Genomic DNA, 15,688 nt, shown 5'->3' with positions numbered 1-15,688 from the left:
TCCATGGAACCTTGCAGAGCTTTGCAATAGAGTGCAGGCTGGTCTAGGGTCTGTGGCCACCCCAAGACAGCTGCTGCTACCCTGCAGTCCCTCGTCAGGGGAAGGGAGTTTGCGTGCCACAGGCAGGGAATAGATTCTTCCTAGAACAGAAAAAAATTAGTAAAGTTGCTGTAATGTTGTTGTTCTCCCATGCCAGGGCTTCACAGATGTCTTTTTTTTTCAGAAACAGTGATTCCATGCAGAAAAAGGAAGTGTCTGGTGGCTTTCCCTAGGCTGACTGGGAAAATCAGAGAAAAATTTGGGGTGCAGACTGGTCTTCAGATATTAAAAAAAAAAAAAAAAAATTCTTCTCCCTCTGACTTTGATCCTCCAGATACTCTCTAATAAGAGCTATAGCTCATTTCTCTCATGCTTTATAAGGTCAAAATCAGTATTGTAGTTAATATCCTGTGTTGAATGTCCTGCTTAGAAAAATAATGCAACTACTCTTTTTTGAGATACAGTATCTTCATTTTTGATGGGGCCGGTGCACAGACAGAATTCGTGCACAGGCCCAGAGCTGGTACAGATGTGCACCAGTAAGACAGGCAGATCTACAGATAAAGGAGTCTTTGAAACAAGTCTACTCTTTGGCCTAACTCCAGGGGAAAAAAACCCCATAGATGCATTGGCATGGTTGGCACAGTTACGCAGTATGTTGGTGATGTTCAGTCTATAGATCCCTGTATTGGAGATGTTGAAGCTGTACATCAGTGGAGCTCAGGCACATTTGCATCCACTTGGTGCTCTCTGAGGCAGGGTCCTGGGTGAAGGTCTGGATTTCATACACAGCTTTTAGTAGATTTCTTCCTTTAATCCACTTATTTAACTTTCACAAGGCTGATTTCATTTTTCCTTTTTCAATTGAGCCCATCTCAGCAGTCCTACCTCTAATTTTGTTTCCTATCATGTTTGACTCTCAGAATTTCTCACTGCTGTTGCTCACAGCTTAAACATTTCCCCAGCAGCCTGAGCCAAAGTTACGATGCAGCTGAGCCTTGGGTCCCCAGGCTGGGGAGTGGTGGAGTAAGGGTTACAGGCACGTACAAACCTCATTCCTCAGAATCCTGAGTGAATGCCTTGCCATATCGACCAGACTGTTGATTGCTCTAAGGTGGTGAAGTGCATCTCCTGGGTGTCTGATTTCACAGGGCTCAGGTTTTTATTCCCTTGCTGCAGAAGAAAGGCTGAAAACTTATTATTTTCACAGTGTGGGAAACAGTTTCCTTCCTTGGTGTAGCTGGAAGGCCATCAAAGACAGAATTGATGCTTGCCTTCTTAAGGGTATTTGCTATCCCAGTTGTCCCAAAGTGAGCCCACAATCTGTGGTCTGAGCCCTCCTCTGGTCTGATCTAGTTCAATATCAAATACATTGGGGTGATGTTGCTTCCCCTACTGTGACTCCCCAGGGAAGTAGGATGATGATTAACTTTTCCAGAAATGCTGGAGGAGTGTTTTTACTTGTTTGAGCTGGCAGGAGAGGTGACAGTCAGTAATGAAGGCTTCTGTAGGACTGTGCATAGGCACAAACTAATTGGTTCTGGTAAAAGACTGCTGTGTTACACTGAAAACCAGCACCACCCGCACAAGTAGAGACAAAACCTCTGAGACTAGAATTATTTTGCTGCCCTGGTTGTAGCTTTTCCAAGAGCTGGAAAGTATCCCAGTCTCACTGTCCAGCATATGGGAGGGACAGTGGACTGAGCAATTCCAGTGAATTCAGCATGAAAACCATCACCTGAATAAATCCTCCTCAGAAGATGGGAAATGACATTAAAATGGCTGCACTTTGATGATGTTCAAGTAAAAATAGCTCCTTCCTCATCAGCAGCATCGCTCCCTGTGAATGCACCACAGTCAGATCTATTGCTTACATGAACAGAGATACTGCTTTTTCTCTTTGTAGATCTTGCCAAGCCCAGACTGGAGAAGGGAAGAGGAAGCTGATGTCATCCTGAGTACTATAGTGAATACTTCAAAACTGCTTTTGCTCACTGTTAAACTGTGGTGAGAACACTAATACAAAAGACCTTCCTAGTTTTCAGTCTAATTTTGCCCACTGCCAATTTATATCTATTTCTATTTATCCAGCAGGACCTTCCTTGAAGTTTACCCTCATGATTAACCAACCAGCTCTTTTTTGAGGCAACAAAATGTACTGGCTTCTTGTCACAGAAATTTACTTTGGCTGAGGAACACAGATGCATCATGTGAGGTCCCTTCTTTTGGTTCAGGATTTCTCTTTGCTTTTTGATATTTGATGTCACCTTACTTTTACTTTATCATCAAAAACTTAATTAAAGACCAGACATTCCAAAAAAGAAGGAAACTCACAGTACTTTTTTCCCCACATGAGTCATTTTCCTCTGAATTCCACGTTTTTGTCACATTCCAAACCTCACACTTAGACACTGACATATGGAGAATTCTTCAGGCACTGCTTCCCTACAGAAGGTGTGTTTTGGCTTTAAAGCTTTATTCTCAGTCTTGCAAAGGATCAGGACCAAAAGCCTAGTCAATTCTTCCTTCTTTCGAGGCTCCTCTCTTTACTTTCTCTCTATCAAATACAAAAATGCTCAGAAATTGGTACATAATCAAAATACAAAACCTCTGTTATAACTGCTGAGGTAACTTGTAGCAGAGCCTCAAAGTGCTTGGCAGTTGCTTTCCCCAGAGTTCCTTGAGTCTGTTTTAACCATCTGATTATGCATGATTATGCACGATTATTTATGCACAATATGGCTGAGAAAGGCAGCCAGCTCCCAAGAAGTTGTGTGTGCTCACTGAACTCCACGAGGTCTTATTTACACATTAAAAAAAAAAAATTGTTATACATAGACATTAATTTTCTTCCACAGGAGAGAGGAATTCTCTATCAGCATTGCTCTCCTACTGACTTAGTGAAGCATTTTTCTGGACAGTGTGTATGGTCCTGACATCAGGGCTGAAGACAGCCCACCAGACATTGTGTGAGGAGAGACTGAAGGACCTGGCATGTTCATTTTGGAAAAGATAAGGGGGATCCAACTGCAATCTTCAGTTAACTAATGGGGTTAAGGAAGATGAAGCCAGGCTCTTCTCAGCTGTGCACAGTGAAAAGGCAACAGACAAAAGCATAGCAAGGGAAATTCCATCTAGAACCTAAGGAGAGTGGCAGCTCCTGCCCATTACACTGTCTCACTGGAAATTTTCCAGTTGTCATAAAGGAGTGAAGCAATCAAAGGTGTGAGTTCCTTACAGCTCTGGGAAGTGTCAGGAGTGTGGCAGGGACAGAATGGTGTAGACCAGCTCACTGAGTGACTGGGAGCAGATATCTGGATTCAGAGGCAAGCTGCAAGTGTCCTAATCTGTAACAAGCCTTGTAATCCATGGCAGCACTGCAGGCAGGGGAAGGAGAGTTCAAGGACTGCTTGGCATAGCAACAGCTTTGAATGATTAATGGCAGGAGAGCACATTCATGAGCAAACTCCTGACAGGGCCCCTCTCCTGTCATTTCTGTTAACTGCAACTGCCAGTTGATTCTTATGAGGCAAAGACAACCAACATCAAAGTTCTTTGTACTGGTCACAATGAAAACATATATGTCACACTGTCAATGAGGAATTGCTCATTTTGATCCCAACCATCTAGTGAAATTCACATGAGCTTTTCCATTTGACCTGTATCTGTTATCCCAGGAACAAAGTGATATATGTCACACTCTATGAAACACATCTAGCTAAGGTTCCATGTCCTCATGTTCTCATGTTCACACTTGGAAAGTGGATATTAAAGAATTGGAAAGTATTTTAAACGGTTTGAACTTGAACCAGGAACTGTGATGCTTACATTTCACAGATCGAGTAAAGAGACTCCGTTCATCAGAACAAACAACTTGGAAAAAGAGGGTTTGGGAAATGAACTTTGTTTTATTCTGTATGAATAAAACTGTATTAACAGTTTTACATGTATAGCTGTATTAACAGCTATAAAGATGCTGGCACATGAGTAGTACACAGCATTTTAATTTTTCATGATAGTTGTCTCTGTCAGGGCTGTACCACGGTCCTGTACTGTACCCTGAGAGTCTTACGTGGGTTTCCTAGTGTTTACACTGCTGAGGGGAAGATGGACTGTCGGGTCTTGTGTCCATACTGAACTCCCAAGATATACAGGCTTTTGTTTCCAGGTTAATAGTGTTAAGGAAACTTCCCAGTCTGACCATTCCTGAGACTCTCCGGCTGTCACACCCCCAATGCCAGGTACTTTCACTGCTGGGACCACAGCTCCTTCGCAGAAGCAGCTCCAGTGACCCGATGGGTCCTGCTTGACTCCCCACACCCCCCACACTCACAGTCAGACCACATTTCTTCATCGGTTCCACCCCAGGTTTGCTATGACAGAGTCTCAGAAGTCTTGTTCCATAAAGTCATTTATTCACGGTGCAGTAACACAAAAACAGCCCGAGCTGGTATCTTCGAGAACGGACCCCGATCAAAGCACCCCTGGGCCTTTATATCTTCACAGTCTTCCTCCTGAGTCCCCCGCTTCTGCTGTGTATCCCAGTGTCCCTCACCTGGCTGGCGTCACCCGTCTTCATGCTCTTTGTTATGTAAAGGATTGACAGTTCACGGCCTCTTGGCTCGGGCTCCCACGAAGAGCTCAATCTGCAGCCGGCACTGCAGCTGCACACAGAGCAACCTGTACCAGATGTATTTCTTAACAGGAGGATTCAGTGCTTGTTTTCTGGCTGCTCAGAGCCAAAGGGGAAGGCTGCAGACCACCGGGAATTGGGGACAAGGCATTCATGATTCACTGAATTGGTCTATTTTTAAATTAAAACTGCCACCAACTGTAATTGCAATCAATTACTGCTTCCTCTCAAGTAAAACCGTCTAGGAATAGAACAGGACATCCTTTGCACCCCACTGCCAGTGGGACAGAAATTGCACGGGGTGTTCTGTGAGTTTCACTCAGAAAGAGATGTTGAGAACTGACAGAGACGAGTACCCAGAGCCTGTGCGACATGTCCATGCACAGCATGGGTATTTTGCCTTGTCCAACACTGGCTGGGTCTCATAAAGCAATCATCTGGCTCGGTGCTCATAAAGCAATTATCAGTCACAGCTGAGGTAAGGAAACGGCTGTAAATAGGCTGAGTCAACATTTTTTTCTTTTGAAAGTGATAGGAAAGATGTATACTAATGTCTTTACAAATAATTTGATGGGTGAAGGTATGGGTGTTAACATCTTTGAAATGGGCCTTAATATCTCTACTGACTTTGGGCAGCAGCTTTGTTGCAGCTCCCAGACAGCTTGGCTCCTCAAATAGACAATGGTCTGCACAAGCCTGAACTTCTGAACTTTGGGGTAAAATGACAGGTTCAAGGGGGGATATGTGGTAGGCAGTTCAGGAAGGCTGTACCTTCTTGGTACCTCAGCCGATGGGGAAAGGAAGAGGGCAACATGTGGCCGGGAGCTTAGGATCAAAGGAGGCTGCACTCTCTGAAATCCCAAGAGAAATCTGTGCTTGCACGTGCCCTGGTGGACTCTCTCCCTTTATTCGAATAAAGTTGAAGGACTCCTCCGTCTCGTTTTTGGACAGAAACCTCTGGCATTGGTGGATTTTCATGACAACAGTGATCCCTGCATGCAACAGCCAAGAATCTTGGATTTTAGGCTGATGTTCAGCTCTGATGTTGTGGCAAATCATCTGTGGAGGAAATGTCTATCTGCCCCAGGCTCTCATTAATGGGAAGGCTACTGAATAAATATTTGTATTCTTGATTAAAAGTGATAGATATGTATCTGTTCATTGCCATCCTTCCCTTGCCTTACAGGCTATTATGAAGTTAAGTGTGTAAAGAGAAGAACAAGGAAAAATACTGAAGCACAATACACTTTGATTTTATTTTTAAAAACCCACTTGTCCCTGTCAACTCCCATTATTTTCTTAACAATGTATTTTGCTAAGAGAAATTCAAATATCCAAAGCTATGAGTAAAAGCAGTCCATGGGAAGTGCATGTTCCCCTGCTTTCCAGTAAAGAAAGAGCTGCAGCATGCGGGATGGTGCCAGCAATGCAACAAGGCACATGGGCAAACAGCGGCAATGTGTCCTCTGTGGTGGTGGTGTCTCAGCTCTCGTGTTATTTTCATAAATGTCAGAGACTGAAATAGTCTCTGTATATGGAAACACAAGTCAAATCATAGGGTAACTGAATGAGGTCCCTGGAGGTCTGTAGTCCAATCTCCTGCTCAAAGCTGGGAAGCCTAGAAGCTATAGACCAGGTTATGCAAAGCCCCATCCAGCTGAGACCTGAAAATTTATGAGGGTGGAGGTTCATAAAGAGCTACAGTCATATGATACCAGGGGGTGAAAAAGACAAGGGAAATGTTGTCTCCCTGTGGAAGCAGTTCTTGTGAAGGCAAACTACCAGTGATCCCAGTGGCCCATTGACACATCCCAGAGAAGCACAACTGGCAAGCAGCCAGCAAGATGTTATAGAGGATTATAGCACACAGCAGAGGAAGGAGATAAAACAGATAAAAAAATCAAAACAAATGGAATGTTCATGTCTTTAATGCATATTTCAAAATCATACATTTGATTTTTCTCAGTGGCAAAAAACTGGAGTAGAAAAAGAGAAGGATCAGCCTGGGAATGAAAGATATTCTGGTTCATTATTCACCTAGAAGAATTAGTCTCGTTTCTAGTCAGGAGAAAAACCAAATGTGTAGATATAATAAATAATGCCTCATATTTTATGAATTTATAGGTAATTACAGATTAGAAACCATATGGAGAAAACAACACTGAGGGAAAAATCTCTTAAAATAACTTCCATTTTGTACATTTAGAAAAAATAAATTTTTGACATTTTTTCCAAAATCTCATTAAATTTTTGAAAATTTGTGTTTCTAAGCTTTTTATTGGCTGTTATGTTTTGATTTCTGTCTTTTTTTTTTTCATTGGTCCAAAATTTTGAATGGATCTTTGTTACTTCTGCTCCATCTTCTTTTCCTTGCTTTTGGCATTGTCTCACTGTGTTTTTTTGTGGGCAAACTGAACAGTAAAGAAAATAAACTATTTGTGCTCATCCAAATCCTGTCCAAAATAACACTGGAAAAAGAAGATGAAAGAAGGGAGAGGACAAAACCCATCTGATCAGATGAAATATAGATCATAAAGAAGAAACAGGAAGAAACATCTGGAGGGCTCTGAACCCACCTCCCACTCTAAGCAGATTGATTGTGCAGGTCCTGGTCCAGCTGAGCTTCAAATGAAGGATCAGGAGCCCACAACTCCTTTGGGCTGCTGTTCCACTGGTTGACTATCTCCACAATTAATTTTTCTCCTATTATCTCCTTGAAATACCCAGTGTTGCAGCTTGTGTCCATTGCTTCTTGTCCTTTTATGTGCACCTGTGGGTATAGTCTGTCTCCACCTTCCCTTCCATTAGGTGCCTGCAAGTAACCATGAGATCTTTTTTTTGTCTTCTCTGGGCTGAACAAACAGATTACCTCAACCATTTCCATGTCCTTTGTCCCTAGATCCTCTGCCTGGTTAAGCAATGGGATGGGATGCAGATTTTCAGCATCTCTTTTGCTGTCTTTTAGAGAGTCCATCTCGTACTTCCATGCAGACTGTGCTCATTCCCACTCCAGCTGGGAGGGCTCTGATCAGTGTGCCAGGGGAATGATTTTACAAGCCAATGTTGAAGATATGTCAGGGTTTCAGGGGGTAAAATGGAAAAAGCACTGGAGAATGGTGTGAAATGCAGGGAGTTGGCTTTTCTTTTGGTACCTACTTCCAGCTGTTTCCAGGCACAGCTTAACTAGTCCTTAAGAGACTGCCTAGTGGGAAGCATGACTGAGTGAGGCCCTGACAAAATTGAAATGCTGTTGAAGGACTACATGATAAGAAAACTTTATAGAAACTAATTTGTTAACAATGGCCATACAGAATATGCAATGAAAAAGCAGTAGCTCACCTGCTTTCCTGGCTCTAGGGAATTGGTGACTGCTAATTCCTTTCAGAATCTAACCAAGGCCAACTAAGACACACACAGCTGTTGCTATGACCCAGTCCACTGTGGGGCTGGGGCAGCGAGATGCCAATCAATCCCAGCCCATCCCCTGGATCGAGTTTCCTGAAGAGGCAGACTCAGAGGGTGGGTCCAGGGGCGGCTCAAAAGCCTAAGCTGCACCCCCTGGGCGGTGCCCGGGTACAAGCCGCCTCCCCCGCTTCGGGAAAATTCTTGATTACTCGGTTGTTCACTGGTTCTCTGCTATAACTCCCGCCTCTCGGTTTGCCCCAGTGGCTCTTGTTGAATTGTATCCTCCCCCTGGCTTGTAACCCATTGGTTGTTTTCCCCTTTCACCGCGGTTTTCAAACCCCCTATAAAACTGAGGGAAAAGCCTCTCGGCGGGATCCCAGATTAAGATCATTGTCATGTTCTGGTTGCTAAACTTCTGACAATAAACCTGTTGGAAGCCAGACCAGAACCCTCTCTCTCTTCCTTTATCTCCGATCTAACGTGAGCCGATATCATCAGCTCCTGCCGTGTCTCCTCTGCAAAGAAGCCAGCGAGCTCAGCCAGCAGCACCTTTCCTGATGCCGAAGTCGCTTCTGCGACGCACAGAAGTAACGCAGCTGGACTCTCTCTGACCGAGGGCACGCCAGAGCTTGTGCAGCAAGCACAGAACTGTGTTACACAGCAAAAAGACAGCCTGGAAAGCCCCTCTAGAAGTCTTCACTGCAGAAACTGTTTGCCCCAGTAAGAGATTAAAAATAATGAGAGAATATTTGTGCATGGCCCAATGGTCCATTTCAGATGGTCCCGTTCAGTCCCAGCAATAGTCCTCTACATAAACTTTAGACCCTTACCTTTTGCCATTCAGAGCTCCTTTTCCAGCCAAAAATGACATCGTTCATCAGCCCTGGGGACATCTGCGTGCAGATGAAATAAGCTCTAGGTTCTGTGTCCTCCTCAGTATAGGGAGTAGATGCTGCTCATTGACTGTATTACTGATGGGAGAGCTTACTGCACAGCTCAGACTGTTCCACACTGCCGGGCTGACCAGTGCAGTTGGTCCGAGTCCCCTCCATCAGAGTACAAGTTGCTTCTCCCAGGGCTCCTTGCAAGTCCTCAGCACAAAGCCACCCATCTGCTCATGGCTGAGTGAATGGGTGAATGCTCATGTGTGGCTACACATAGACCACTGGTAGCCCAGGCTTCTTCCCAGAACTACAGAGCTGCCCAGACTTTTGCTGAAGCTGAGGAGGAAATGGTGCTTCCGCATCACTAGATGTCTCACAGAAGAACATGCAACAAAAATGAGGGTTATCAGTCCTCTCTCTCAGTCCATGCTGCAAGACTCAGCTGAGTGCTATCTCTCCACATGCTTAGAAATGTGCCTGTAATTAGAATATATTTTAGAATTTCCCTCCATCAAAAGCAAACTAAAGGAAAAACATATGCCCAGCCACAGCAGGACCAGCCTGTGGCAGCAGCAACTGTCCCTCCAGAACTGTAGCAGTCACCTCCAGGCATGGCACTGCCACCCAGCAGAGAGCTTCTGACTCCACTGGGACACTGTCCTGGGGCTGTCTGGCATCCAGAGCCCTTGCACCTAGAGATAGGCACAGCTTTGTTTAGGTTACTGAAAAAAGGGACTGTCAAGTAATCGGGTTGTTTTTATTGTGAGGTGGATGTTGACATAAGGACAACATACTGCTTATTGACCTTTGTGTTATATTTGTATCAAATATCAGCATCCGAGTCTGAGCTACTTGCTATTGTTCAGGGATGTTAGTGAGAGGCTTTTACTATTATTATCTCCCTTCTTATAATCATGGAGCTACTTTCAGTTTAATATCATATTTAGATTCCATGCTTTCAAAATAATTGCTTCAGTATCTGTCATTGTCATTAAAGGAAGGTATTTTGGATGTTTCCCCTGGGTCTGATCCAATTTTTTCCTGAAAAGTATAGCAAGTGTCCCCATCCATAATGAGACAGTTCACAATGGAGCTTTAGTGCTTAAGGAATTTAGTAATTTACTTTTTAAAATTTTAGCAGACAGCTGGAGTAGATAAATGCATTGCTTGTGAAGTTCAACAGATGAAGAAAGACATTGTTCATTTTCATAGCACTGGGTAAAAATACTTCAGAAACTTCTAAGCATGGCAGAAAAGAAAGAGCTAAGCATTATAATAACATTTAAATGTCAAATAAAGAAGCAGATACTGTGTAGTTTGCCTTTGAAATAGAACCACTTGGCCCACAGCTTCTCAGACAGGGCCTGATGCCCTGTGATGGGCAGCTGGCTCTGCACAGCCCTTGAAGAGCAGCACCCAGCAGAGTAAAGGGCTGCTCCTTCGGGAAAATTCCAGAGACCCTGGAGACAAAGAAGCAGATCCAAACCCGGACCAATTCCAAACTCAGAATACTCCATCTGTTCTTCCTATTTCCCGGTTGGGAGATGAACTGCAGCTTGGCATAGCACTGACCTCTGGAATGTGAATTTCTCCTCTTTGCTCAAGCACACTCATGAAGGTAAGCACTGCATTGTTTCACGTGGCTTAAGGGTTAAGCACAAGGGGACCGTGATCCAGAACAAGGTCTGCAGATGTTACTCTCAGAGAATTGCAATTGCTGAGCTGAACCTGACCCAGCAGTTCTCTGATCACTTACAGGTGAATATTGTCCAAAAGCAAGGCAAAATGCACAAAGCAAAGCAGAGCTGGTGGACCATCACCAGGCAAATGTCCAGAGGATATTTTCTATTTATTTTACTTCCTTCTGCTATTTGCTGTGCCTGCCCCAACCCTTGCATACACAGCAGTCGCCTTGATGGAAAAATCTTCTGAGAAATGGGTGAGCTGAAATGGCACTGCAGTTGCCTCAGGGCTTAGGTATCAGCCATCCCTCCCTCTCTGTGGGAATACTGAGGCTTCAGTCATACATATTCAATGTCAACGGGCTATATGCTACATTAGTAGAAAATGTTCACTATTAGAACTTTTTGGATCTTCTGTGCTGCAGGAAATCTCCTCTGTGGCTACCTGGCTGGCTGAAGATACTTCTGCTCTCACAATGGAAGGATCCTCTTAGAAGTGCTTTCACTCACAGCAAGTTTCCTTACAAGTTGCACAAAGTAGAGAAAATTAGAGTGGTGCTTCATTTTTCTCTTTTGATTTCTGCTTCTAGCTAGGAACAGGGCTTACCAGTAGTCTTTCCTTTAAAATGAGCACATTGGCATATTGCTGGTTACTGCTCTGTACAGAGCACCTCTCCCTGAGAAAGATTGTAATTCATGGTCCTTGCTGTGGGAGAAGTCACACCCTCTTTGCTTCCTTATTTTGTCTTGTTCTGCTCTCTTTCTTTTTCAGCTTTTTTTAGCCTTCCTCATGAAGCAGAATTTACATCATCACTTGGTTTAAGCCTCCACATTGCAGCCGTCTGAATGAGTCACCCTGGAAAGCCAGAAAGAAGTAGTCTCCCAGGAACGGACTGATCTGATCCTCATTGGGTTTGGCTAACTGCACCTTCCAGTGAGTTTGCTGCTAAAGGGAGCACTGGGCTGGACAAACCCCACCAGTTTCATCCACCACTTCCGCAGTGCAACTGGGGCATCCTCCGGAGTGCCTCTGACCCCAGCACCTCCCCTGCAGAAGGACAGGAAAACCAACAGCCATCTTCCTTTGGAACTCTGCCTTTGCACCACTACTTTAATGTGCCCTCTGGGGGCTGTGCACCAAAGGGAGGGACATCCCCCCAGGGCCTCAGCCCACCAACCATCCTTTGCATCACAGCAAAGAGGATCAAGCTAGGACTGCCACCTCAAATGGGCTTCTCCCAGTCTTTCTGATCCAGAGCTACCAGCAAACATTGGCCACAGGAAAACAGTGCAAGGCAGTGAGCAAGTCTCCACTGTGGAGTTTCAACCACAGGGTGCCAATGTGCTGCTTAGCCTGGAGTGTTGGTGGGTTGGACCTTCATCCTGTTCCTCCTCTTCCTCTGCCAGACTCTTATTCTATGGTACAAAAAGCCCAATCCATTGCTCTTTCCTGCCCATGTGAGAGGAGCCACAGTCACAGTTTCTTCAGATATAACCACTCCACTCTCCTTCCATGGGATGCAAAAGATTGCTGGTGGAAGTTTCCCTTGAGTGAAGCTGCAGCCATCAAAGCAAAGGGGATTTTGGCATGGAGACAGCTGGACCACAGCTCTGAGTTAGAAACTCTGTGATGCCTGTGGACATGAGCTTTTTCCTGATGTCATAGTAACATTGTGATTCCAAACAGATGTGACACAAACACCACTGTTTGATTGGTGATAATACTTTCATAGTATCTGCCATACCAGTTGTCTTCTCTGCTTTGTGCTTCCTTGCAGAGCCATCACCACATGGGCGACCCTGCTGTGATGCTGGCTGCACCCATGCCCTCTGTCTGGGCAGGGACGGCGAGTGCTGTCACACTGTGCCTCAGCTGACATTGGGTCTAGGGCATACTGGACTTTCCCTCACCTCCTCTGCTGTCCCAAACTGAATGTACTTCTTCCAGTTTCCAGAAAGGTTCATGAAAAGAGGAGAGAAGAGTATGGAGCAGGAGGGCAAGGCTCAGTGCAGCAGGTTTTGCTGGGACAGAATAGGAAGGTTAGAGCTGCTTTTGCTCCAAAGTGGAGTTTAGGGAGCAGTCCCATAGCAAGAACAATTCATTTGAGAAGAGAGAGATCAGAGGGAAGAAAGAACACACCCACCAGTGGCATTGGGACATGCCATCTCACTGCTTTCTGCTTGCTTCTTCTCACTGTAGATGTAATGGTTCAGGTGAAAATCTCCTGTCTGCTCCTGTAGCTGTCTGGTGTGTGAGAAGCTGTATTAAATGTTCAGGAGCAATTCCTCAGTTTGAGGAACCATCTGAACCCTCTCATTAACATCTCCCTCACTGGAACGTGCTGTGTTACTGGCTTCTATACACAATTACTGTATTTCATACTCTACATCCTGAAGAATATCACGTTGGTATTATTCAGGGAATTAAAGATACACTGGCTTATACTTTGCACTTTCCATTGCTCCCTCAAAATCTGCAGCACAGAGATTTCTTGCTCTTAAGTACACACCACACGCCCAGTTTCTTGCTCTCTGCTGAACAGTTATTTTAACAGTTATTCCGTAGAATGCTTTTCTTGTTCTACACACAAAGAGCAATATTCCAGGCAAGCTGAGGTGACAAATACGATGCCTTCCAATTATACAACTCCTCTGAAGGTAGTACCTGACCAAACCTTCCTTGGTTGTCAACTACAGTGGAAAAGTCTGCTTAGTTTTCTATTATCACCCCCTGGTCTGTTGGTTGTGCTATTTCTTGGGCTTTTAGTTAACACCAGTGTCTTGATTTGACTTTGCAGTTGGATAGGGATTGGGAGAGCTTTGCAGTGAGGAGTGAAAATGTACTAATGTGAATTACCACCAGAGGGAATTAGTACCAGAGGAGACATGGTAAGGGGAGACTGGGTACTTGTGCAGACTTGTCCAGGCCACTTGTCCATGCCACCCATCCTTCAAACCCACAAAAATAAATTTTTTATTATTGTATTATCCCTGCATTTTATGAGGCCTATGCCTGTCTCACAGGCCTTTCGAAATTTAGCTGGAGGCATGAGTGTTTCTCTGCAGAAGGCGTGCTGGGTTGCCTCCACCAGGGGAAAAGCTTTTCTAAATCTCAGCTGAGAGCAAACCAAAACTCCATTCTTCAAAACTCTGGGAAGTATTCTTCTGAGCTCCCTTCCCTACTGCTTCTTCAAACCTGCTTATGTGCAACTTTCCACATTAACTTGCTGCATCTGGGTGTGGAGGCTGGTGGGCCTACCAATCAAGACACCTCGAAGGTCCCCTGGAGGAAAAGCTCTGAGCCTGTTACCTCCCAGTTGCGAAGACTAAAGAAGCCGATCCCATTTGTTTAATTATGTTAATATACCCTAGTTCTGTTTCCCTGATTGGCCTCCCTGCCCCTTTTCTACCCTATATGTCCCTGATCCAGAAAGTTCTCCCTCCCCCGTTCTCCCATTGGCCCTTTTCCTTTTGCCCCTCCCCCACTGTTTCTCTATTGGCTCCCATACCCTAACCCCGCCTATGTGCTGCCCCTGTGCCCTCAGATTATTGGTCCCTGATGCTCTCCCTGCCCCGTATATAATCCTAGACTCTTCCCTGATTCCTGGTTCTTTGTCCCTGGATGCCTTTGCATGGCTGGAATAAGCTCCTCCCATGGAACCCCATACGAAGACCCTTCCTGCCTCTTTTGTTGTCGGCTTGCTTGGAACTTGTGGGGTGTGTGTGTGTGGTGGCCTTGCTGAGCAGCTTCCTGAGGAGACGCTTTCAGGAAGGTTGCAGCACCTTACCATCAGCCCACACTGCGACATCTGAGAAAGGCAGGTCTTACCAAGAAATACTGCTCCAGTAGTGTTTTGGATCAGACTTACAGGTCTAAAAGTTATTAAGAAAACAAGTACAAAACACATCTCCAGTCTCAGTTTCACGGTCTCTCTGAGTGTTCCCATTTCCAGGATGTTTTTTGAGGGGCCTTGCTGATGGGACCTGGGCCAGCCCCTCCTGCCAATCAGTTCCTAAATGTGATTATTTCTAGAACTTCTGCCTGCAGGACTTTTTATATTTATAACTTTATATTTAACTATTTCTTATATATTCTAAACATTTTGGCTAGTCAGACCCTTCCCAGATCTACAGAGCTTCCATCCAGCTCTCCTTGGGGTTCCTGGGTCACCTCTCAGCATTCCTGTTTGTTTGGATCCCAAATGAACTGTGAAGGAAAATATGGAAGGGACACCTCCCACTAGACCAGGTTGTTCCAAGCCCCATCCAACCTGGCCTTGGACACTTCCAGTGATCTGCAGGCAGCCACAGTTTCTCTGGGCAACTTGTGCCAGGGCCTCACCACCCTTACAGGGAAGAATTTCTTCCTAAAATCTAATCTAAACCTCCTTTGTTTCAGTTTGAACCCATTCTCACTTGCCCTGTCACTACATGCTCTTGTAAATAGCCTCTCCCCATGTTTCTTGTCAGCTCCCTTCAGGTATCAGAAGGCTGCAATTAGGTGACCTTAGAGCCTTTTCTTTTCCAGACTGAACAATCCCAATTCTCTCAGCCTTCACTTATAGAAGAGGTACTCCAGCCCTCAAATCAATTTGGTGGCCTCCTCTGGACTCACTCCTACAGCTTCATATCCTTCCTGTGCAGGGCCCCAGTGCTGGAGGCAGCTCTGCAGATGGGCCCTCACCCCCCTCTTCCCCCCCCACCCCATCCCCTGCTGCCCAGTGCTGGGGGATCAGCCCAGCACAGGGGGGACTTGTGGATCCCAGCACACACAGCCAGGGCAGGGCCAACTCTCACCCCCCAGCACCCCAAGTGCTTCACCCCAGGGCTGCTCTTGGTCTGTTCATCCCCAGCCTGGGCTGATACCAGGGGTTGCTCCAACCTAGGTGCAGCACCTTGCGCTTGACCTTGTTAAACCTTGTGAGATTCCTATGGGCCACTTCTCAGGCTTGTCCTGGTGCCTCTGTATGACATCCCATCCTTCAGGTGTGTCAACCACACCACTAAGCTTGGTATCATCTGCCTGTTTGCCGAGGGTGCACTTG

The sequence above is a fragment of the Corvus kubaryi genome, unplaced genomic scaffold (genome assembly GCF_017639235.1).
Source record: "Corvus kubaryi isolate FWS band 111438036 unplaced genomic scaffold, C.kubaryi_AGA036_p1.0 37209, whole genome shotgun sequence".
In the NCBI taxonomy this organism is placed as follows: domain Eukaryota; kingdom Metazoa; phylum Chordata; class Aves; order Passeriformes; family Corvidae; genus Corvus; species Corvus kubaryi.
The sequence above is the reverse complement of the archived record's forward strand: the minus strand, read 5'-3'. Positions refer to the sequence as shown.